The 23,575-nt window shown below is 39.3% G+C and overlaps 1 protein-coding gene across 10 annotated transcripts in view; it reads left to right on the forward strand.

The window, feature by feature from the left end:
- Positions 1-23,575, forward strand: part of Dennd1a (DENN domain containing 1A) — a 533,475-nt gene that overhangs the window by 1,212 nt on the left and 508,688 nt on the right. The window lies entirely within an intron of this gene.

A 23,575-nucleotide genomic window follows, 5' to 3' on the forward strand; every position in this document is an offset into this window, starting at 1 on the left:
CAAAACACCATAAATCTCTTATAGGAAAGTTGGTTGAATGTGTTTATTTCAGCATTTTGAGAATTGTACAAGGGAAGTTTGGAAGAGGAAGGGCCTCAAGGGCAAAAATCTAATAATTATTCAAACATTGCATCTCATGTCCTGGTGATGCCCATGTAGTGTGACCCTTGCCCGACTGTTCAGTCTCTTCAGCAGTTAGGTTTCTCATTTACCAAAGGTGTCTAGTCTGTGTTTAAAAGCCCTATGACAACTGTTGAATGAAATTAGAAAAGTTTGTTTAGAAAATTAATGTGGAGGTTTAAAATGACTTTTATTTTTATAGAAAAAGGAGGAAGGCGTTAGAACATAACCCAAACAGGAATATGAAAATCTGGGGAGGTAAAATGATGTAGTCTGTGAACTGTTGGTATTAAAAGGCACTCCAAGCCAAATTCTAGTTCCCAAGTAAGAGCTGTAAACTTGGATGTCAATAGCTCATAGAAATACTTTGCACAAAGTCATCTCAGAGCTGCAGAGAGAGTGTAGTGATGCTAATATTTCTTGTTCCAGAGTTAGAGACTTGCCCGGCTGCATCAAGTGTTCTAGTGGACATTAAAATAGACAAGCAGAAGTTTACTTGACTAGCTGTCATGTGCTCATGCTCTTGACAGGAACATGTTGACAAGTATGTTTCCTAAGTATGCTTTGTGGAATATATCACTGTAATATGGGAGCACTTGAGTAAGGGAATTTATCAAGGTATGAAATTGCATTAAGTGTGAAATTAGTATGAAGAATGGCCTTATTGATCCTCAAAGTTGACTGCTCAGTGGTTAAAAGCAAAAGAAAAAAGGCCTGGGAAATATGTTAACCTGTGGTGAGATTGAAAGAGTATGAATATAGGAGTTATGAAAAGGAGTTGTGATTTACAGTGAGTTGTGCCATTCTGCCCACAGTGAAGAGTATGGATGGGCTGGTGGTGAGAGAACAGTCAGTTTAGGTCATTGGAGAAAATGGCCTTGGTTGCTACTGTCCATTCTATCATGCAGATCAAGGCGTTCAAGGTGTTTACCTGACTGAGGTGGAAGCTGAGTGTGCAGGCCCCACAAGTAAGTAGGTGGATAGGAGAGTGGGGGCAGACTGAGCAATCTCTAGACTCCCCCAAGCAATCTGTATTTTCTTTATCTCTGATACCTTGTGCCATTACAAGGACAGTGTACATCAGATCTGGGTTCAAATTCCAGCCCCCCCCCCCCCCCCCCCCCCCCGCCTTTTTTGGTTTTTCAAGACAGGGTTTCTCTGTATAACCATCCTGGCTGTCCTGGAACTCGATTTGTAGACCAGACTGGCCTTGAACTCACTGAGATCCACTTGCGTCTGCCTCCCAGGTGCTGGGATTAAAGCATGCGTTACTACCATCTGGCAAGTTCCAGCTCTTTTTCATGCTGACTATGAAACAGTATATCTGTGAATCTGGATTTTCCTAGGGGAGAAGGGACCTGCAGGATTATTATGAACAGTAAACACAGGGTCAATGTGATTTCCAGGCCCATATTAGGAACTTAAGTGATTGTCCTACATCTTCTTATCAAGTGATTAAGAATATCAGATGTATTTTATGCCAGAAATAATCAGAGAAAGACATGCTTCAGGTAACAGAAAACAAACTTTTAATGTTCATATGGAGAGCAAGACTTAACAGTGTCACAATATTAAAAAAAAGTTGATAAAAACATACTGTCTGTAATTGTGAAACTGGAGTTAAGATCAGTGATAAAGCATGTGTGTTACTGTTGTTGAGACTTGGCAAGCTGAGGCTGCTGGAACAGTCTCTGTTGGGCACCATGGTAATGTTTAATGTGAATCATTTCATAAAATCCTTACAACTGTCCACTGTTGCTATTTATTAACCATTGTTTTCACATGAGAGAGTGGAAGTCCATAGCCTTAAGGTCAGATGCAAGCGACAAAAAGAGGTCACCAGTATTTAGGTAGTTTACTGGAGACCTAAACTGTCAGCCAAACAGATATTTTTCTAAAGGCATAAAAGAGCAGTGGTAACTGACATTCTTGGACAGATATGTTTAAATCTTATTTAGTGTTTGAGTGATCCCAGTGGACTGGAATGTGGTCAATATGGGGCAGTTTAACTGATAGTGCAGATGCACAGCAGGAAACCGTGAGGCAGTTTTATATTGCTTGTGGTGACATCCTAGAAATTGCTTCCAGGCACCAAGTACAGGAAGTGGGTTGTAAGTAATGGAAGGAAGTATTTTAAGTGAGTTTGAAGAAACGTGACATTAATGGACTCTGAGAAAAGAATACTTTAAGATTTAAAGGCATAGGTACAGGGTAGGCCAACACCTTTGGCCTTGTGGTGTTTGCATTAGCCCATATGTTATTCTGCTGTCCCCATTGAACTGACTTCCTTGAGGTTGGTATTGGAGGAATCCATTAATTCATTTACCCTCTTATTTCAGAACCAAGATGTGTCAAGCACACACTTAATAAATGTTAGCTGATATCAATTATAGTGGTACTGTGCCTGATAGTATGCAAGTACTAGGGGTACAAAAATGAAAAGATTTTTCTTTTGTGCTAAGACTTTCTAAAGTAGTAGACACAATTACAAAATAAAAGCACCCTGCTTTTTTCCCCCAAATCCTAGTCATAATCCAATATAATTGCTGCAGTAGCAGGGCTGCCAGTAATAACTAGGTGCTGGAGTGAAGGTGAGACTGGCTTTCCTGGGGCGGGACAGATTGTCAAGAGAAGGCTTTAGGGAGAGAGTGTTTTAATTGCAGAATGAATGAGAGCCCTAAAGGGGTAAGAGTAGTGAGGGTGGTAAGTGACAGTGGTGATATTAACCAAAGGAGAAATATGTATTAGGATAGGACTATTGGGGATATCAAAATATTACTTAAATGTGAGAAACTGTGATAGACATCAGGGATTATAGTGGGGGATAATAGATGATTCTTATTTTTGTGGTACTAACAGTCTGGTGGACCTGATTGATAAATTGAGTAAATTCACATAAAGTTTGTAGTTGTGTTATGAAGCAAGCAAGATGCTGAAGAGATGATGATACCAAGTAGCTATCCTGTTTTGGATAGAGTGGTGGGGGCTGGCCTCACTGTAGAGATATGTTTGGACTTAAAATTAAAGGATAAAGAGGTATTAGTCATGTCAAGTTTAGGCAAGCAGAAGGCAAAGCAAATGAACCCTGGGGAAGATTTTAGGAAGTGAAGTGATGATGTGAAAAAGGATTCAGGTGGGGTTAGTGCTAGTGCATGCTTAAGTTGGGCCTTGTAGGTCTTTGGAATCTCAAAACTGCTTGCTAATTTATTTGTTTGTTTTTAAATTGTTTTTACTGAATTATATATTTTTCTCTGCTCCCCTCCCTTCCTTTTCATTTTCCTTCCCCTCCTACCCTCTCCCATGATTCCCATGCTCCCAATTTACTCAGGAGAGCTTGTCTTTTTATACCTCCCATGTAGATTAGATCCATGTATGTCTCTCTTAGGGTCCTTTCTGTTGTTTAGGTTCTCTGGGATTGTGAACTGTAGACTAGTTTTTCTTTGCTTTATGTCTAAAAGACACTTATGGATGAGTACATATTATATTTATTTTTCTGGGTCTTAATTACCTTACTCAATATGATGTTTTCTAGATCCATCCATTTGCCTGCAAATTTCAAGATGTAATTTTTTTCCCACTGTATTGTACTCCATTGTGTAAATGTGCCACATTTTCCTTATCCATTCTTCAGTCGAGGGGCATTTAGGTTTTTTCCAGGTTCTGGCTATGACAAATAATGCTGCTATGACCATAGTTGAGCACTTGTCCTTGTAGTATGGTTGAACACCTTTGGGTATATATCCAAAAGTGGTATTGCTGGGTCTTGAGGTAGCTTGTTTCCTAATTTTCTGAGAAATCGCCATACTGATATCCAAAGCGGCTGTACCAGTTTGCACTCTCACCAACAATGCAGAAGTGTTCCCTTTACCCCACATCCTCTCCAGCATAAGTTGTCATCAGTTTTTTTGATCTTAGCCATTCTGACAGGTATAAGATGGAATCTCAGAGTTGTTTTGATTTGCATTTCTCTGATGGCTAAGGATGTTAAGCATTTCCTTAAGTGTCTTTCAGCCATTTGAGATTCATCGGTTGAGAGTTCTCTGTTTAGGTCTGTACTCCATTTTTTTATTGAATTATTTGTTCTTTTGATGACCAATTTCTTGAGTTCTTTGTATATTTTGGAGATCAGACTTCTGTCTGATGTGGGGTTAGTGAAGATCTTTTCCCATTCTGTAGGTTTTCTTTTTGTCTTCTTGACCATGTCCTTTGCTTTATAGAAGCTTCTCAGTTTCAGGAGGTCCCATTTATTAATTGTTTCTCTTAGTTTTTGTGCTACTGGTGTTATATTTAGGAAGTGATCTCTTGTGCCAATGTGTTCAAGTGTACTTCCCACTTTCTCTTCTATGAGGTTCAGTGTTGGTTTTATGTTAAGGTCTTTGATCCCTTTGGACTTGAGTTTTGTGCATGACGATAATGTTTTTTGTTTTTTTAAGACAGGGATTCTCTGTGTAGCTTTGAAGCCTGTCCTGGAACTCTGTAGACCAGTCTGACCTCGAACTCACAGAGATCCACCTGCCTCTGCCTCCCAAGTACTGGGATTAAGGACATGCTCCATCGCTCAGCTCAAAGCTGCTTTCTTAAAATGGAATTCACATACTATAATATTTATTTATTTTTGAGACAGGGTCTCTATGTGCTCTCGTCTGGCATGCAACTCTCTATCAGGCTGGCCTTGAACTCACAGAGGTCCACGTGCATCTGCATCCTAGTGCTGGAATTAAAAGTGTGTAGCACCTCCCCTGGTCTTATAAAATCTTTTCAAGTAAAGGTTTTTAAGTATGTCTACAGAGTCATGAGTAAACATCATGGTCTAATTCTGTAGCATTTTATTACCCTAGAAAGAAACTGTTAACAGTCACTCCCAATTCTTCCAAACTCTTAACCCTAGACAATCAATCTAATTTCAGTTACTATAGATTTACCTATTGTGTCATACATATGATATAATATATAACCCGTGTGTATCTAGTTACTGCTCCTTTGCATAATGGTTTTAAGGATTATATTTTTGTGAGTCTTGTATTTTCATTGTGGTTTATATTGTGTACATTTTATTCCTTCTTCATCAGTTGTTAGATGTTTGGGTTGTTTCTACTTTTCACTGTGAAATGTTATTCATAAACATTTAGTACGAGCCTGTACTTCATCTCTTGTGAGTACACATGAATAGAATTGCTAGATCTTATTTGGTCACTCTTAAAATAATTTCTAAAGCAGATGTGCCACTTGATGTAAATTGGTATCTTCATGAACTCTGATTTAGTACAAATGAAATCTGTGAAAACTTAGGATCAAAATAGAAGGATAGGCTTCTCAGAAGAGGCAGAGGTTTGAATTGAGAGAAAGGAGGGACTTGAAAAAAGGAGGGAGTTCTCAAAGGAATAGTAATGGAAGTCCTATGGTTTGCAGGTGGACATAGCTCATCTTATTGTCAAGTACAGAGAAGCAGCCTTGCTTCTTTTTAAAAATTATATTTTGGAAAACTTTCATAGATGTACACGATCCTGTTTCTCACCATTTCTTTTTCTTCTCCCACTGAACCTTTTCCTCTCTAGACCATGGCTACTTTCATGTTTCTGTGTGTATGTATGTCCCACTGAGTAGAGAGAGTGAGGCTGCTTCCATGAGCATGGGTGGGCAGTTTGGTTTACATAGCTCTGCTCTGGTCTCTGTGTGGTCTGTTCCTTAAGGGATCCCATTACCAAGTGGAAGGCAGACTTGCTAATTCTTGTAACTTACAAAGCACAAACATCCTGCTCTGTGATGACACTAGGGGCTAAGATGTGACTTTTCTTTATGTCTCTTCCCTTTCCATCATAGTGATTCCATCCCAGGCCCAGCAGACTGTAGAAGAACTTAGGATGATGGGAGAAAAACCTTAGAGGTTGGGCTTTCTGTTGCAGGAGTCCTGGATCATCCTGTTGAATTTTCATGAATTTTCTGAACAATGTGCTAGTGCTACTCTTTGCTTCCAGTCTTAGCCTTTGCAATCTACTTTGGAAAGTGTGGTATGACAGAAAGGTTGAAACAGGGAAGGTAAAAGTTTTTATTCAGGCTGGAATTCTGGTTGCAGTTTCAAAAGTTAACCTTTTTTTTTTATGGCCTCTGGGAACTAATCCCTGGATTTGCATCACCTTTTTTGCTTAGGAGAACTTTGTTGGGAAATGGAAAGATAAATAAGAAAGAAACAAATAAAACAAAGATGATGTCCTTTATTCTTACTGAATTAATACCCATTCATTCCAAGTACAGTTGTGCCACGTAAGAACATGATGGATCTGATACACAATTGATGGTCCCATAAAGATCTATAATCTGTGATGCTCAAATAATAAAATTGACCAACAACACATTTCTCAGATTATATTTTCATTAGTGCATTTAAGACTTGAGAAGAAACCAGATTTTTGTTGTTGTAGTTTTGTTTCTTGAGACAGGGTTTCTCTATAGTCATGACTGTTCTGGAACTCATTTTGTAGACCAGGCTAGCCTCCAACTCAGAGATCTACCTGCTTCTGCCTCTTGAGTACTACACTACCACATTCCGCTGAAAACACATTTTTTTTTTTAAGAAAAGAATGTTCCAAAGGAAAGAAAAAAAAATCTTCAAAATGTATTTGTTTCTGTTGAGAAGACAGGTGACATTCCAAGAATTTGTGTGTTGGTTATATACTATTTAGAATGTTCTGTTAAATACAAATCAGCAGCTGTCATGAACAAAGGCATTCTAGATAGGACTTGGCAAAAATCATAGGGAGAGAAGAAGTGTAGCTGAGATACAGGAAGTATACACACACACACACACACACACACACACACAAACACACATAACAGAATGTGGACTTGAAGAAAACATAGGATCGTGCCATTGAAGAGTTCAGTGAGTGCTGTGATGGGATCTTACTGGGACTTTTAGGTAGACCAACAGCAGCAGGTTAGAGAGCAGTGACCAAGCAGTAGCATCCCTTGTTTGTGCAAAGTGATCCATTGGAACATGAGGAAAATATATTAGGCCTTAAGATTATTTTAATGACAAGTTTCAGGACTTCTGTATTTCCTAATTTATTAATATAGTAACGTATCATTAGAGTTTATAGGTGGATATGTGTCAGGTGTGTTGCCTAGTTTTTACTGACAAGAATGTGTGGGAAAAAGGAAGACTGATGGATTGTGGAACTATACAATAGTTTATGCTGCAGAAGATGAAGGCCTGATCTGAGGTTTTGGCACTGTAAAGAAAAGGAATAGATTACAGAGAGATTTTAGATTTTAGGTAGATGTGACAGGAGGCTGTGGACCCCAGAGAGGGTGAAGATGCTCTAGCAAACTTAGCCACATTATATTTTATATAGGGTGCATGATGTATTTGCATTTCTGAAGACAAGTGAAAAGTTACAATTGGGAGAGGTGTTTTGGTATGCAGTGAAAAAGGAATTTTTTTTTTTTGAGATAAGGTTTCTTTATGTAGTCCTCACTGTCCGGAAACTCTGTAGACCAAACTTGGAGATCCACCTGCTTCTACTTCCCAGTTTCTGGGATTAAAGGTGTGTGCCACCACAGATCAGAGAAAGGAAGGAGTCTTTGAGAGCTACACAGGGAAGGTATGAGCTCTGGTAGACAAGTAAGACTTAAAGTGAACTGGTTCCAACTTTAAGATGAAAATATGTCCATGGCAGATTTAGAAAGATAGAGCAACAGAAAGAAACACCTTTTGATGTGTAAGCCACAGGAAATGTTTCAGTGATGTTGCAGTGATCTTGCTTAGGTCTCATGAATAAATGGGAGGAAGGAAACTAATCTAGAGAAGATGCTGTTTGAGTCTAATCAGGGGGTGTGAGAAGCTGGAATGGGGTGATATGGTGCTGAACCATCAGCCTGCCCTCACAAAGATCTACATGACATAACCAGCTTAAAATTTATTTGCAGTATTCTCAGTGTTAAATTGAGTCTCTCCCCCAGCCCTGAGAGCATTCATAGGTGCTTGCGCTTGTGTGTGTGTGGTCTCTGGTTTAGTCCCCAGCAGAGATGTGATGTGATTGTTTAGTAAATGACAGCTATCATGAGTATTGCTTGTTGAGGATAAAGCATACTGTCATCTGAAAACCTGAAGTTTAAAAATGTCAAAAGAATGCAAGCAAATATGTTTCCTTTTACAGTGATATAGTTTTTTTTTTTAATGTATTTGCTTCCTTTAATGAGACAGTTCAGATATGTGGTATATTTTACTGGATTTATTTGAAGCCTGGATATTCTGATGCCTGAAAATCATTATTCCTCTTGCTGGCTGGGGAGAAAGGAAAGCGTGTAGTCTACTAAGAGATCAGGTGAACTTGTAAATAATCAGAATTGCAACATTTAAAAAGCATTTTATATTCTTATAAATACTGGACATTTTTATTCCATTTTCTAAAAAACCTTACATCAGTAATTTATACTTTGTTTTAGCTGGTATCACTGTTCAATCATTTTCCATGGTGCTTAGAGTTTTAAAATGATTTTATGTTGCAAAATACACATCTGTAAAAATAGAGCAGCATAATAAGTCCCCAGATCACTCTTTTTTTTCTTGGTAAAGTCTTTTTTTTTTTTTTAAAGATTTATTTATTTTTGTACAGTGTTCTGTCTGCACATATGCCTGCAGGCCAGAAGAGGGCATCAGATCTCATTACAGATGGTTGTAAGCCACCATGTGGGTACTGGGAATTGAACTCAGGTCCTCTGGAAGAGCAGTCAGTGCTCTTAACCACTGAGCCATCTCTCCAGCCCCCCCCCCCCCCATCACTCTTATCACTCAGTTTCAATCTGGTAATTTGTGGTTTAAGTTTCATTTATAGTTCCACCTCTTCCACCTCCTGGTGCCCTGGATTATTCTGAATCAAATTCAAAAAACCACATTTCTTCTTTTTTTTTTTTAAAAGATTTATTTATTTATTATGTACACAGTGTTCAGCCTCCATGCCTGCAGGCCAGAAGAGGGCACCGGATCTCATTACAGATGGTTGTGAGCCACCATGTGGTTGCTGGGAATTGAACTCAGGTCCTCTGGAAGAGCAGTCAGTGCTCTTAACCTGTGAGCCATCTCTCCAGTCCCCCAAAACACATTTCATTTGAAAATATTTTCCTGTCACTGAAAGAGCTAAAAGATCTTTTTAAAACAATGATGCCACACCTAAAAATTTTACAAGTTTTTTTTAAAAAGTATTATTAAATACCTGTTTATCATTTTATGGTTTTTTGCTTATGAAAATGTTTCAGTTTTTATTTATTACTAATGTATGATATGTGGATTCACCATGGTTCATATGCTGTATGTGTGGAGGTCAGAGGACACCTTTGTGGAGTTGGTTCTCTCCTTGCATCTGTGGGTTCTGGGGATGGAACTCAGGGCTCAAGCTTGTTCAGGTGGCAAGCCTTGCCCCTCCTCCCATTTTAAAAAAGATTTGAATATACTGATTTTATATACTCTTATCTGGTTGTGTATCTTTCTTTTCTTTTCCTTCCTTTCCTTCCCTCCTTTTTTCCTTCCCTCCTTTTTTCCTTCCTTCCTTCCTTCCTTCCTTCCTTCCTTCCTTCCTTCCTTCCCTCCCTCCCTCCCTCCCTCCCTCCCTCCTCCTCTACTCTCCTCTCTCTCTCTCTCTCTCTCTCTCTCTCTCTCTCTCTCTCTCTCTCTTTCTTTCTTTCGACAGTGTCTCTCTACAAAGCCCTGGCTGTCCTGGAACTCACTATGTAGACCAGTCTGGCCCCAAGTTCACAGAGATCTGCCTGCCTCTGCTTCCCAAGTGCTGGCATTAAAGATGTGCCACCATTCCTGACTCTGCAATTTATTTATTAAAGAAATTGACTATTGGTTCTATGTAATTTTCATTGCATCCTCATGGTTTATTTAATATGTTCCTTTATATTTTATATTTCCTCTAACTTAGTAATTAGAACGAGTGATTTGATGAGATTCAAGTTTATTTTCTTGGCAAGAATACTTAAGTGGTAAGAGCTGCTTCTACCAGGTGGCTCATAGTAAGTATCTGGTTCTCTCTCTCCTTCTTTCCCTGGTTAGGGTGGTCAAATGTCGTACTCTGTTTCTGTCATGTCGTCATCTGTTAAATTTGTAACCCTTCTCCCCTTTTTGTTGTTTTCCCTTGGAGTCTTGAAGTCCTTTTGCCAGGGTCTTATGAGTTTCTAAAATTTTTTTTTCCTTTTGCCATAAGCTGTTCTAGGTTCATTTTAAGTGTTTCTTACTCCAGACCTGTATTGCGCCATTTCTCTTGGGAGACTTGTTTGCTTATGGCGGGAAATGACCTTAGTAATCTTGGTCTGGGTTTTAGTTTTGTTTTCAGTGTGGGAAGGTTTGCTATTGTGACAGTCATTTCTAGGCTTTTCCAGAGGTCAAAACTGGGTGGGGGTCTTGGGAGAATGTGTGTGTGTGTGTGTTTGTGTGTGTGTGTGTGTGTGTGTGTGTACATGGTGCTGCACACCTTTTTGCCCAGCTCTTGAAAGACTGAGGCAGAAGGATTGTGAGTTCCTGGCTAGTCTGAGCTACGTGGTGAGACCTGCTGTGACATAACAGTAGAAATGTGAAATTGTTTGTTGTATTCATACGATCTTTCCCAGTTCCAGATACAACAGTTTTATTTACCTTTATCACCTTTACATCTCAGTCCCCCACACTGTGCTCGAGTACTAAATTTCTAGCAACTCTTTGGCTTTTTCTGTAATGCCTAGGCTACTCAGTAGCAGCCCTAGCATTGCGTCTAGCAGTAGGACTACTGAAATATTTATTATTATTTTAATACTATTTATTATTGTTGTGCATATGCTGTATGTACATGAGTGTGTGCTACAGTGTGCATGTGGAGGTCAGAGGAAAACTTTGTAGAGTTAAGCATCTTCTACATTTATGTAGGTTCCAGGGACTGAACTCAGGTCATCAGGCTTACAAAACATGTATATTTACCTGCTGAGCCATCTCCCTTGGAACTGGCATTACAGGTGCTTGTAAGCTGTTCAGTATGGGTGCTAGGAACTGAATTTGGATCCTATGAGGTCTACAAGTGCTCTTAATCACTGAGCTGTTTCTCAAGACTGTTATTATAGATTTATTTTTATCCCCCTCATCCCCACATATCAGTGGGAAGAGGGAGAAAGTGAAAGAGTGAGGGCACTCATGTACCAAGGTGCACATGTAGAGGTCAGAGAAAACTTTGGGAATTGGTTCTCTTTTTCCACCTTGCTTTTGAGCAGGGTCTCTCTAGTTCTTTCTGCCACTGCACTGAGCTTCAGGCAATTCTGTTGCTGCTTCCTGTTTGACTCTGTGAATACTGTAGCTGTGATTACAGATGCAGCCACTGTGTCCAGTTTTTTTTTACATAGAGTGCTCAGAAAGTGCTTTTACCCATTGAGCCATCTTGAAGACTCATTATTTAATTTGGTAGAGTTTTTTGTTTGTTTGTTTTGGTCCATGGGGGGCATATCTCATAAAAAATGTATAGTCAAATTACTCTTTTAAAACAAATAGAAATAATTTCTTTGTGGTTGTGTCTCCACAGAAGTAGTTTTAATCTTTTGAGAAGTTGCTTTTTTAACTTTTTAAGCTCAAGGACAATTTTATTAGAGTTTAAAAGAACAACCCTAGGGTAGGCAACCTGTAAATCTCAGAACCTGCCCCAGGAAGAAGGTGGAGAAAAGGAAGAGAAAACCATGCCATTTGTAAGCAACCACATGGAAGAAGTCCAAATCAATTGCATGAAGAACAATAAGCCCTCTACCCTGCTTTTTTCCAGTCCTATTTGGTGACAAATACTGTTAACTGGTCTTATTTTTAGTTCTGTTGATATACCCATAATCCTAGATAACTTTCTGTTAATTAATCCTAAATAGTAACTACTGATTCCCTAAAATGAAAATTGAATGTCTTTATAGTGCTTTTCTCCTTATGTTTTCTTTCTTTTGTGTTTCTCTGGAACTCCTTAGTTCTAGGGATTGAACCGAACACCTTTAAGATCCATATCATCCCCAGCCTTTGTTCATTGTTTTCTATATTTATATTATGTTAATTATGGTATTGGTTAATTATGCTTAGAACCTCTTTATTGTTTCACTAACTTTTAGCAGCATCTCTTGACTCAGTACTTTGTAAGGCAGGGAGAAGAATTTACCCAAGCTTGCTGTTCTACCTTCTCTAAACTAGACTTTTTTACTTTATGTGATAAATTAATTTTAAGAAAATGTATTCATTTATTTTGGTGTTTTGAGACAGGATTTCACTTATGTAGCCCAGGCTGGCCCTGTATTTATAATCTTCCTTCCTGCCTCTTCCTCACGAATGCTGAAATTATAGGCATGTATCATGATCCTTTAAATTTTGATGTATGACCAGAGCCATGTTTTCAGTACTTCTTCCCTGTGTTAACTCTAGAAATAGAATATTTGTTGTGAATATTTAAATATAAGAACTTAATTCTACTAGGGTGTTAGAATATCATTTTCTTCTTGTTTGGAGAAGAATGTTAACATTAGGGTCTGGTGAACTTTGTTACAGTTCATCCAGAATTTAACATTATGCTTACCTACCTTTTTTTACTAGCTTCAGAGCTATATTTAAAAAGGGTTGCATTTATTTGTGCGAGACAGGAAAGTCTGGCATCAACTTTGGGTACTTGTTTCATAGAATAGTATTCTTCTCTTCATTTCCCTCTTCCTAGATTCCTTAGTCGTCACCATCTTTTTTTTTTCTTTTGACGTTATTTGCTTTTATCCCCTTTTTTTTCAAACTTGAAATGGTGCTTGTGTGAGCCTGGTCATAGTGGCACATGCCTTTAATCCCGCATTCAGGAGACAGAGACAGGTGGATCTCTGAGTTTGAGGCCAGCCTAGTCTACATGGAGAGTTCCAGGATAACCAGAGCTACATAATACAAAGACCCTGTCTCAAAAAAAGAAAAGGAAGAAGAAAAAAAGAAAGAAAGAACGGTGCTTGTGATTTTATGGAGGCTCTTCCCTTGCCTTCCAAGATCTCCACGTTCATGTTCCTATTTCAGTCTGTGTAGTCAGCTATATTGTAATCCTGGCAGACCCCTGTCACTACTTTACTGAGTTGATTCCATATTCTCCTGGTCCCTGAGCTTTTGTTTTGCTTTAATTTGTTTGCTGGAACACAAGTTCCAGTAGTAGGATTTACCAAAACAGTAGGCTTGTAGGAGTGTTTAAAAAGTAAACCGAGTTCTTGAGCACAGGTAACAAATGCATTCTTTCTCAACCTTGATTAATAATTTATATGGTCATCGATGTTTAGGGTGACAGAATTTCCCCTCAACTTTAACTTTGGGGATGGCACTACACACACATGTGAACATACACACACACACACACACACACACACACACACACACACACACACACACACAAATGCCAGGAGATGTAGGTCATAAAGGAGGACATTTCCTGGAGTAAATGGCTAGGTTGATTTGGGTTATGTTAAGTGTCATGTTAGAATTTGGATCTGAAACTCATGTGCAGGATGGAAACTGCTCATTAGTTTTATATGAACTTGACACAAGCTAGAATCATCTTTGAGGAGCGATCCTCAATTGAAAAATGCCTCTGTAAGATTGTGCTCTAGGCAAGCACGTAGGGTGATTGTTATTAGTGATTGTGGGGAGGGCCCAGTCCATTGTGGGTAGGGTCATACTTGGGCTGATGGTTCTAGGTCCTGTAAGCTAGCAGGTTGAGCAAGCTGTAAGCAGCACTACTCTATGGCTTCTTCATCAGCTCCTGCCTCTGAGTTCCTCTCCTGATTGAGTTCCTCCCTTGGATGATGAACTGTGGTATAGAAGTATAAACCTAATAAACCCTTTCCTGTGCATGTTGTTTTTGGTCATGGTGTTTGATCACAGCAATAGAAACTCAAACTAAGATGGGAACTGAAGATAACAGTTTGGGAATCAGTATTCAGGTGGTGGGTAGGAAACCAAAGGGACTTTAGGACTCTTTAGTTGGCAGATAGAGGGCGGGAGGAAAGACAGACTCATCTCACTAGCTTTGGGTTTCATTTATTTGTTATTTATTTAAGATAGGGTCTCACTATATTGCTGAGGTTGTCCGGGAACTTGCCTTGTAGACTAGGCTGGTCTCAGACTCTCAGAGATCTGTTGGAAGAGGAGGGCACTTGTTCTTCCCTGCTGCCCAGCTAGCTTACACCTGAAATAATCACATAGAAGCTGTATTAATTAAATCACTGCTTGGCCCTTTAGCTCTAGCTTCTTACTGGCTAACTCCTACATTTTCACTTAACCCATCTCCATTAATCTGTGCATCACCATGAGGTCATGGCCTAAATGACCTCAGCACGTCTGTTTCTGGCGGCAGATCCATGGCGTCTCTCTGACTCCGCCTTTTTCTCTCTCAGCATACTGCCTACTCTCCCCGCCTAGTTCTGTTCTTCCCTGCCATAGGCTCAAAGCAGTTCTTTATTCATTAATCAATAAAAGCAACACACGGACAGAAGAACCTCCCACACCAGACATCCACCTGCCTCTGCTTTCTAAGTCCTGGGACTAAAGGTGTGCACCCTTATATCCAACCCTGAGTTTTGTTTTTAAGAACATTAAATCAGAAATCTGTACACAAATTTAACTCCCTCTGTTTATGTTTGTGATAGCTCCATGTGACTGATAATCCTCAAATCATTTGACTTTAGCAATTCTCTTTGGGATTATAAATATTTATGTGTTCTCATTCTCTCTCTCCCTCTCCCTCCCCTTCCCCCTCCCTCCTTCCTTCTTCTTTTAAGGCTTGCATTGTTAGGCTGTATCTCTGCAGTAAATAGTAAATACTGGGGATCAGCAGAGAATGGTGATCTAGAACGCTGGCCTAACTGGAAAAAGCAGTCCAGGTTATCTTGATTGCTGTGACTGGAATATAAAACCAGCCTCTGTTCACTCATCACTGAAAGTTGCTTCTGTCTACTTGTCTGTTGGTTGACACTACAGGATGGGTAGTTAGGGCTTGGAATTAAGGAGGAAGAAATTTATGGTGTCTTCATGGCCCACTTCTTAGTATTTTCTTGGGCAAATTGGTCTGGCCTTTCCACCTTGGTCTGACTTCCTTATAGGAAAAGTTTCACATTGCACAGGAAAGAGCACTTTAGCAGGAATATAAGTTGCAAATTATTAGTTCAGTGGTGCTTAAGCATGCTCAGGTGGCAGAATACCTCAGCGTCATGGTGTTCTGTGAAATGCTATGAAATATTTATATTTTAAACTTCAAACAACATGTCCTCTAAATCAGATGCTATTTTATATTGTATTTCAGAATAGTGACTAACAGGTGAGGATGGGTTAAGAACAATTTACAGTAAGAAAATTTAAAATTACATTACCTTATTTTAAAATGCAAATTGAGAAAAGGCTGTTTAAAACCTTCAGCATTTCTGGAAAGTACATTGAATAACCATTAAATTAATTGACTGTGGGAGAAAGACAGGAAACTGTAGTGAATGAGGACAGACCACACCTTCCCATTGGGGAGCTGTAGAGTGCTGTTTTCTCAGTATACCATTATTAATTACCATCTTCATCAGAAACAGGAGTGCCTCTTGAGCTTGGGCCTATTGACCCTGCCTAATGGGATAGTGAGGATCATCAGACCCTCACTTGAAATATCTCTGCCAGGTTTTTATAGTTATACCCCAGCTGCATGTGATCTTGGCAGCATTTGCAGAGGGTGGGAGGTTAACTGAAGGGAAGATTCCATGCAGCTATGGAGAGGTCACCATTAATGTTGGCCTGAGACTCTTATTGGTGCAGATGTTTTATAGTCACCCATGCTTTGTAAGAAAGCCCAGTAAATTTATTGGTTCCCCAAGTTGAGCTTTGGTGGATATGTACATCATCTATCATAGGTGCCCTATCTTGGGGGTGAGAATGTGGACTCCCATTTGTTTATCTTGCTCCAGGTAAAGTTCAATAAGAATGTTAAAGAACCATTCATAGAAACTGAAACGAGAAGGAAGAACTGGCCTTGATATCCAGAGGGATGGATTTTTTTGAGTGTAAACTAATGACATTCTAGGGAAAGATACACAGCACACAGTTAAAACATTACTTAGGGCCTCCCACATAGTAAGACTGTTAATAAATTTTGACTGCCACTGTTACCAGGAAGAGAAGAGATATTTGGAAATTACTGGTGTGAAAATTATTTCAAGACTGAGTAGAGCAAAATGAGATTCAAGGTTTAAATCCAGGGGAAGAGACAGAATTAAGTAGTGTTGTGTTTGTTCAGTGGAAATGGGAATCTAGGAAGGGTAACTTGGCTTCATGGTGGGTTGTTGATGTTCTTTGAAGAGATAGGTCTTTTTTTGTTTGTTTGTTTGTTTTCTTGAGACAGGGTTTCTTGTAGCCTTGACTGTCCTGGAACTCGCTTTGTAGACCTTCTGGCCTCAAACTCACAGGGCTCCACCTACCTCTGTTGGAATTAAAGCCTGTGCTACCACTGCTCAGGAAAGTCTGTTACATATTTTGTCGTTACCATTTATGCCTTATAGGCATGCACTGCTGAACTCTGTCCCTTTTGTGACTTTTGTTTTTATGCTTTTTTCCCCACTATCTCTCTGGTTCTCTTTTCTGTAGCCATTTGTTAAATTATTCTTGATCTAATTCAATTTTTTACTCTTTGAGTTATTCTTAATAGGTTTTTCTGCCTCCCCCCAATAATAGTCCCCCCCCCCCCCCACTGATGCAGTAGGCCAGAGTAAGCCAAATTGAAAAAGTATAACAAAAAGTTTTTTTGAGCAAAGCAGCTCCTGGGTGAGTTTTCCAGTTCCAGAGATCTGGAGAAGCTGCACCCCTGAATTAAAACAGGGAGACTTTATAGGTTGCAGGTGAGGGGTGATGATATGCCTGCCACAGCTGAGTTTGTGCTAAAATATGTTCAAAAGCTGAATGGTTGGGCAGGGATTTGGTCTGCTGACTGCAACCAGAGGAAGTTTCCATAGTCAACAAGAATTTGGAACTAGGCATTTTAGTGCCTTTTCTTTGTTCAGAGACTCTGAGCAGGCAGGGTTTGGACTGGGGAGGGGGAAGGGGGGGACTTTCTGTATCATTCAAGGGCAAGCTAGAGGTTTCAGTCAAACAGGTTGCCGGTTCAAATCTGGATACTTCCTGTTGGTATGGAACAATGTGGGGAGGGGGAGTTGGGTGTTGGCGGACTCATCTGAGCTCAGTGGGAGATATGGGTGAAGAAGCATTTAGTTAATAGGCACTATGGAGACCTCATTAATACGTTCCTAGAGAAAGTGGACAAGACAGAGTGCTAGAAGAAAAATTAGATTAATAAACCACCTGCTTTATAATCAGGCCTAGCTATGGGAAGAGTGAAGACTGCCAGAAAGAATGGGATGGAGATGTCCCCTGGTTGTATTGGTGAAGTTTTTCAGACAGTTTGTGGAATGACTTGATATTAGTTTCCACCAGGCCAGATTCATTGATACAATACCAGCACTCTTTCCCCGGGAACATACAGGTGTCTGGTAAAACAGCTGGAACAGATTCACACCTTGGAGTCATAGCAAAGGCTATGACTTGGGTTAAAAGGCATAAATATTTTTCATATGTCTAGAGAGCCTGGTTTTAGCCCAATGAAACACTCCTTTAAATCTATACTTAGAAGACAACCAAAGGAAGTTTAAAATCTTGAGCTTGTGACTGAATAGTGAGTAGTCAGTGCTCTATCAGTTTATCAGAACTCCATTTATCAATGCTAAAACTCTGAACCTCTGAAATCCCAGTGTAACAATAGCATGGAAAGGAAACAGAAGTCCAAAACATCTTTACATACTTTAAATCATTTACTTATACCTTTACAACTTGCATTTATAACTCTTAAATCATGTTCTGTGTTCCTTTAGTAGAAAGTTACATTTAAAACCTGTTTATTCTTTACTATGAAGCCTGTGAACAAGGCAAACCTGACTAATGAACTACCAAGATAGTTGTAGCCTTGGTGGCGGGGGTGGGGTGGGGGAATAGAAATGGTGGTGTTTGCTGTTAAACTGGCAAAGCTATCAGTAGCCTAGTCATCAAACACCATCAGATCTGAGAAGGGTAAATTTCACCTGAGTAAACAGAAATGTAGACCAAGCAGCTTCTGAATCTATTAAAAAAGGCAGGTACTTACTGACTACCTACACTGCTACCCCAGTTTCCTCTTGGTCACTGGGGACAGAGGTCCCAGGGCAGCATCAGTCTTCAGCTGCCAGGCCTAGAAGATCTGTCAGATTTTCCTATCGAGTATGAAATGGAGGGGCCAGCCTACTTTGTCTAGGCAAAGCAGGACAATCAACTGGCAGCAGTTGAGGTGAAGGGTTGTTTTTTACCCAGTGACCAACTTTGGCACTTTTAAAGCAAGCTCCAGGTGGAGGTTCTTCTGTGTTCATCATCTTCTTTGGAGGAGATAGGGGTGCTTTCAGAAGCCAGCATATCTCTTAGTTTAAATGCAATATTCTCAGATCTCTGAAGCATTTGAGGACCATTATCTGTTAAGTATGTCTAAACTAGACAAGTTATTTCTAGTTACTTGTTTTAGGCTTAAAACTTTGAAAACATATATAAGAAGCTAAATCTAAACATATCAAAGAATTTGATCCATTAAGAGGTGACTTAATTTGTATGTCTTAATTATCTTTAACAGTTTTATAAGATTAGGATTTTATAGCTGTATCCCTGTTAAGTTTAGTCTTAAAAAATAACAATTTCAAAATTGAGCCTCTTTTAATATCAAGATAAGACTTTTAACTCATAAACACAGTCCACAAAGAGACTGGGAACTTTCCTGACCCTTTTTACTACCATTATAGAATAGTTCTTTGTATGACTTAGTTTACCAGAGTAGCTACAGCTTAACAATGCTAGTAAAAGCAAGGAGGTTAGACATAATAACATTTCTAAATTGGTCTCTGTTAGCCTGAATAGACCTTAGGTAAAGAGAGACCCTTGACCATACTGCTTAGGTTACTACTGTCTTGCTGCATCATAAGGTAGGGGTACCCCAGTCTCTGATGTTTAGCTGTGATCCTAAGTTTGAGCTTTTTATTTACCTATTTATCAAGATCATATATTAACAAGGGCTTTATAATAAAATGTCTTATATATTTTAAATTGTCCTGTAGCCTTATAAATTTAAGCATTTTAAAACTTTTTCTTAAAAATAGCTAGTATATTTAAACTTTCTGTAAAACTCTTAAGATTTTCTTCTAAAGAACTTTAAGATATCACAACTGTGTGTTCTGGTTATCCAAGTAAAGTACCCTATATTTCAAGAATGAAGACATAGAGTACAACCATAATTTGTAGAAAGCAAAACCAAGTTTGACAGTGTAAACAATTCAGTGTCTCTAAAATCAATAGCAAGTGGATTACTCTTACATTACAAAGTCTGGCTGCCAGCAAGATATGTCCCTGTACATGAACATATAGAGGTGCAGCTCTAATACCTCATTAAGCCAGCATTGTTTTAAATCCTAGCTTTTATAAAACTTTTTTCAGGACAATTCTTATTTTGAGGAATATTTTGTTTTGGTTTTTTAGTTTTGTTTGATTATGTCATAGTTTATTACTATTTGCTCATTTTAGTTTTTTATATTATTAATCTAATTTAAACATTCTGTTTTCCATGTCCAGTAATTCCAGTACCTGAAGTTTTAGAAAGGTTTGATTCTGTCATTTTTTAAAAATTTTTGAGCCTCTTTATTAATGGTATTATTATTACATACACATATATACATATATAGGTATAGTGCATATGTCTGTACATATGTATGTATGTGTATATTAAACATATATGTTGTATGTGTATATTTGTGTGGGCCCTGGCCTGTGTTTGGAGGTCAAAGGACAACCTTCAGGAATTCTTTCTTTCCTTCCACCATGTGGGGCTTAGGGATCAAACTCAGGTTGTAAGGCTTGGTGACAAGCACCCTTCCCTGCTGAGCCATCTCGCCACCTCCTATGGTCTTTTTACTTGAAAGGTTTCCTGATTTTGTCCATAGTGCTTTTGGTTAGTTTTGTTTTTTTTGAGACAGGGTTTCTCTGTGTAGCCCTGGATGTCCTGGAACTAGCTCTGTAGACCAGGCTGACCTTGAACTCATAGAGATCCGCCTGCCTCTGCTTCTAGAGTATTGGATTAAAGGTATATAGCACCACCACCCGGCTGAGACTAGTAGTTTTTATTTCAGTATTTGAAGTAACATGCACATGGATTTCTTTGTTGGTCACTTTTATAGTCCTTGTTTAAATGGTAGGAGAGAATTTGTAGTTAGGCTTTCTACCAGAATTGGTTACTTTGGCTCGCTGTGGCCATAGTTCCTGACAGAAATGACTTAAGGAGGAAAGATTGGTTTTGGTTTGTCATTTCAGGGAGCCTCAGTCCAGCATGGTGAAGAATGCATGATAGAGCAGCTCAGGTCTGTAGCAAGCTTTCTTGTTAGACTATCTTTAGACTGCCAGTCTGCAAATAATGACCCGGAGACTTAATTATGAAAGCTTGGCCTTAGCTTATACTTATCCCACTAGCTCTTATAACTTGAATTAACCTGCTTTTATTAATCCACATTTTACTTATGGCTTTTTACCTCTCTTTCATTCTGTATATCCAATTCCCTCTATGTCTTGTTAATGTCTCTCCTGTGCCTCGATTATCTCCCCTACTTCCTCTCTCTGCCTGGAAGTCCCACCTATACCTCCTATTGATCATTCAGCTCTTTATTAAACCAATCACTGCAATATATCTTTACATAGTGTACAAATATCCCACAACACAAGTCATGGCAGATGAGCATATAAGAGGCTGTTTACCTCATGGAGGATCAAGAAACAGGGAGAGGAGGGGAAGCCAGTGTTTAGCTGACTTTCTTCTTTTTCCTTTCCACCTCATCTGGGTCCTTAGCCCAATGGGTAGTATTGCCCACATGCAGGGCAGATCTTTTTTACTCAGTTAATCTTCTCATCTCTTAGGTCAGTGGTCCTCAACCTGTGCGTTGCGACCCCTTTGGGGTAGAACGATGCTTTTCACAGGGGTCGCCTAAGACCATGGGAAAACCCAGATATTTACATCCACATCTTCATGGGTATCCACAGCTCTGGCTATCCACATCTTCATGGATATCCATAGCTCTGAGCATCCACATCTTCATGGGAATTCACAGCTCTGGATATCTACAGCTCTGGAATCCACAACTCTGAGCACTTACATCTTCATGGGTATCCACAGCTCTGGCTATCCACATCTTCATGGATATCCATAGCTCTGGGTATCTACAACTCTGTACATCCACATCTTCATAGGCATCCACATCTTAATGGGCATCCACATCTTAATGGGCACCCACAGATCTGGGTATCTACAGTTCTGGGCTTCCACAGTTCTGAGAGTCCACAGCTCTGCTCAAGCTCTTTCCCAGATTATCTACTCCACCGAGCCAAATCTTAAAATGTTTCCTTCATGTCCCACCACTTTAGGATTCCTCTATGGAGTGTTTTGAAAGTTTGTATCAGCAAAAACTTGAAAATAAGAGTCAAGTAAAAACAATTATCTTCTGTTGCCAAAAATTTTGAAAAGAAATTGCACATTCTTTTTTTTAATGCTACAAGGGCAGGAGGAAGATGTCGGATTGAGTAGGGGTTTTATAATTGAGTTAAATATCTTCATGCAGAAGATATTGTATGCTGTTCACTTTACTCATTTTGCTGCAGAGAAGAAAGGACATTGTTCTTTCTGTGCAGACTGTCCATAGATACCCTGGACCATGGGCTTTGCTTGGAATATCTTCAGTTTGCAAACCCTCAGCATTTGGCTTTACCAATAACCTGGCACTTAATTGTGTATTTCCTTATGACAGCTATGGTTGCCTGTTTACCTTCATGTTTTATTATGTTTTGTCTCCTTGACTGGGCTGTAAGCTCCTTGAGAGTCATTATCTGTATGTATTTAGATTACTCATAAGTATATGTTGAATGAATTAAATTTAGATGCCTTGAATGATAGTTGGAACCTAGAAATATTTATAGAGTGCACAGTTGATTGTATCACAGCTCTGCATATTGTTTCTTTCTCCAGGAACAAGTAGCTTTAATATGAATCATGGGTTGCTTACTCATCGCTCTCCTCAGGGAATTTCATTCAGTTAACAAACTTACTGAGTGCTTGTTAAAAGCCAGTCCTTTTGTTAGGGGCTTGGGAATACAGGTTGAAAAAATGAAACAAGGTTGCCAGTCTAGTGGGTAATATCAGGTATGTATGTGTAAGTGGGTAGCATATCATAAGGCCTGAGAAGCCATATCAGAAAGCTTTGAAATGAGCCTTGTTAGGATGTGGAGAGAGCAACTGTTTTGTTTGTTTGTTTGTTTGTTTTTGTCCCCCCCCAATCCCCCACCGAGAGAGGATTTCTGTGTAGTTTTGGAGCCTGTCCTGGAACTAGCTCTTGTAGACCAGGCTGGCCTTGAACTCACAGAGATCCGCCTACCTCTGTCTCCTCAGTGCTGGGATTAAAGGTGTGTGCTGCCACTGTCTGGCTACTTTTGGCTTGTAATTTCTACAGGACAGTATAATTATTTGTACATATGCCTGCAAGTATATGTACATGTGAAGGTCAGAGGTTGATGCTGTTTTTTAAATCTTTTTTTTATTGCTCTTTGCCTTATTTTTTGAGATAGGGTTTCTCGTAGAACCTGGAATACAGTTTCAGCTAGGCTGGCTGGCTAGCAATTCCCCAGGGCACATCTGTCTGCCCACCCACTGCCACCACTGGGAAGGGGTTACAAATGTATGCTACTCTGCCTGGTTTTTATGTAGCTGCTGGGGAACTGAACAAAGGTCCTCACTTTATCCATTAGGACAAATCCCTATATGACTGTCATAAAATGCTACAGATACTCTCTACCTCATAATATTGTCATGTAGGCAAACTTGAAATGTAATACATTTGGACTGGAAAGATGGTTCAGTGGTTAAGATCACTTGCTGCTCTTGCAGGGGACCTGGATTTGGTTCCTAGCACCTACGTGGTGGCTCATAACCATCTGAAACTCCAGTTCAAACTCCAGTTCTGGAGGATCTGATGTTCTCATCTGACCTTTGTTGCACCAGGCAATTCACTCATGTTGCATATTCATACAGACAGGCAAATACTCATACACATAAATTTAAAACATCTTCAAAATACAGTGAAGCTTTCAAGTTAAATAGCACAGTAGATAGTAATATTGAGTTAGCTCTTCTCAAATAGCTTAATGTAGGTACAAGGCATGTGGGTGGGTTAAGCTTGATGGGAAACTTAAAATGACTAGGGCAGGGGTGATGGGCAGATGAGATTGAGGGGTCTTATCTGAGGATGAATTGTAAATAGTCTTGCAATTTTATGCTTTGGTTATTATCTTGTTTTTAAACTTCTGAATACATTGGGAATT

This window comes from Arvicola amphibius, chromosome 7 (genome assembly GCF_903992535.2).
Source record: "Arvicola amphibius chromosome 7, mArvAmp1.2, whole genome shotgun sequence".
NCBI lineage: Eukaryota > Metazoa > Chordata > Mammalia > Rodentia > Cricetidae > Arvicola > Arvicola amphibius.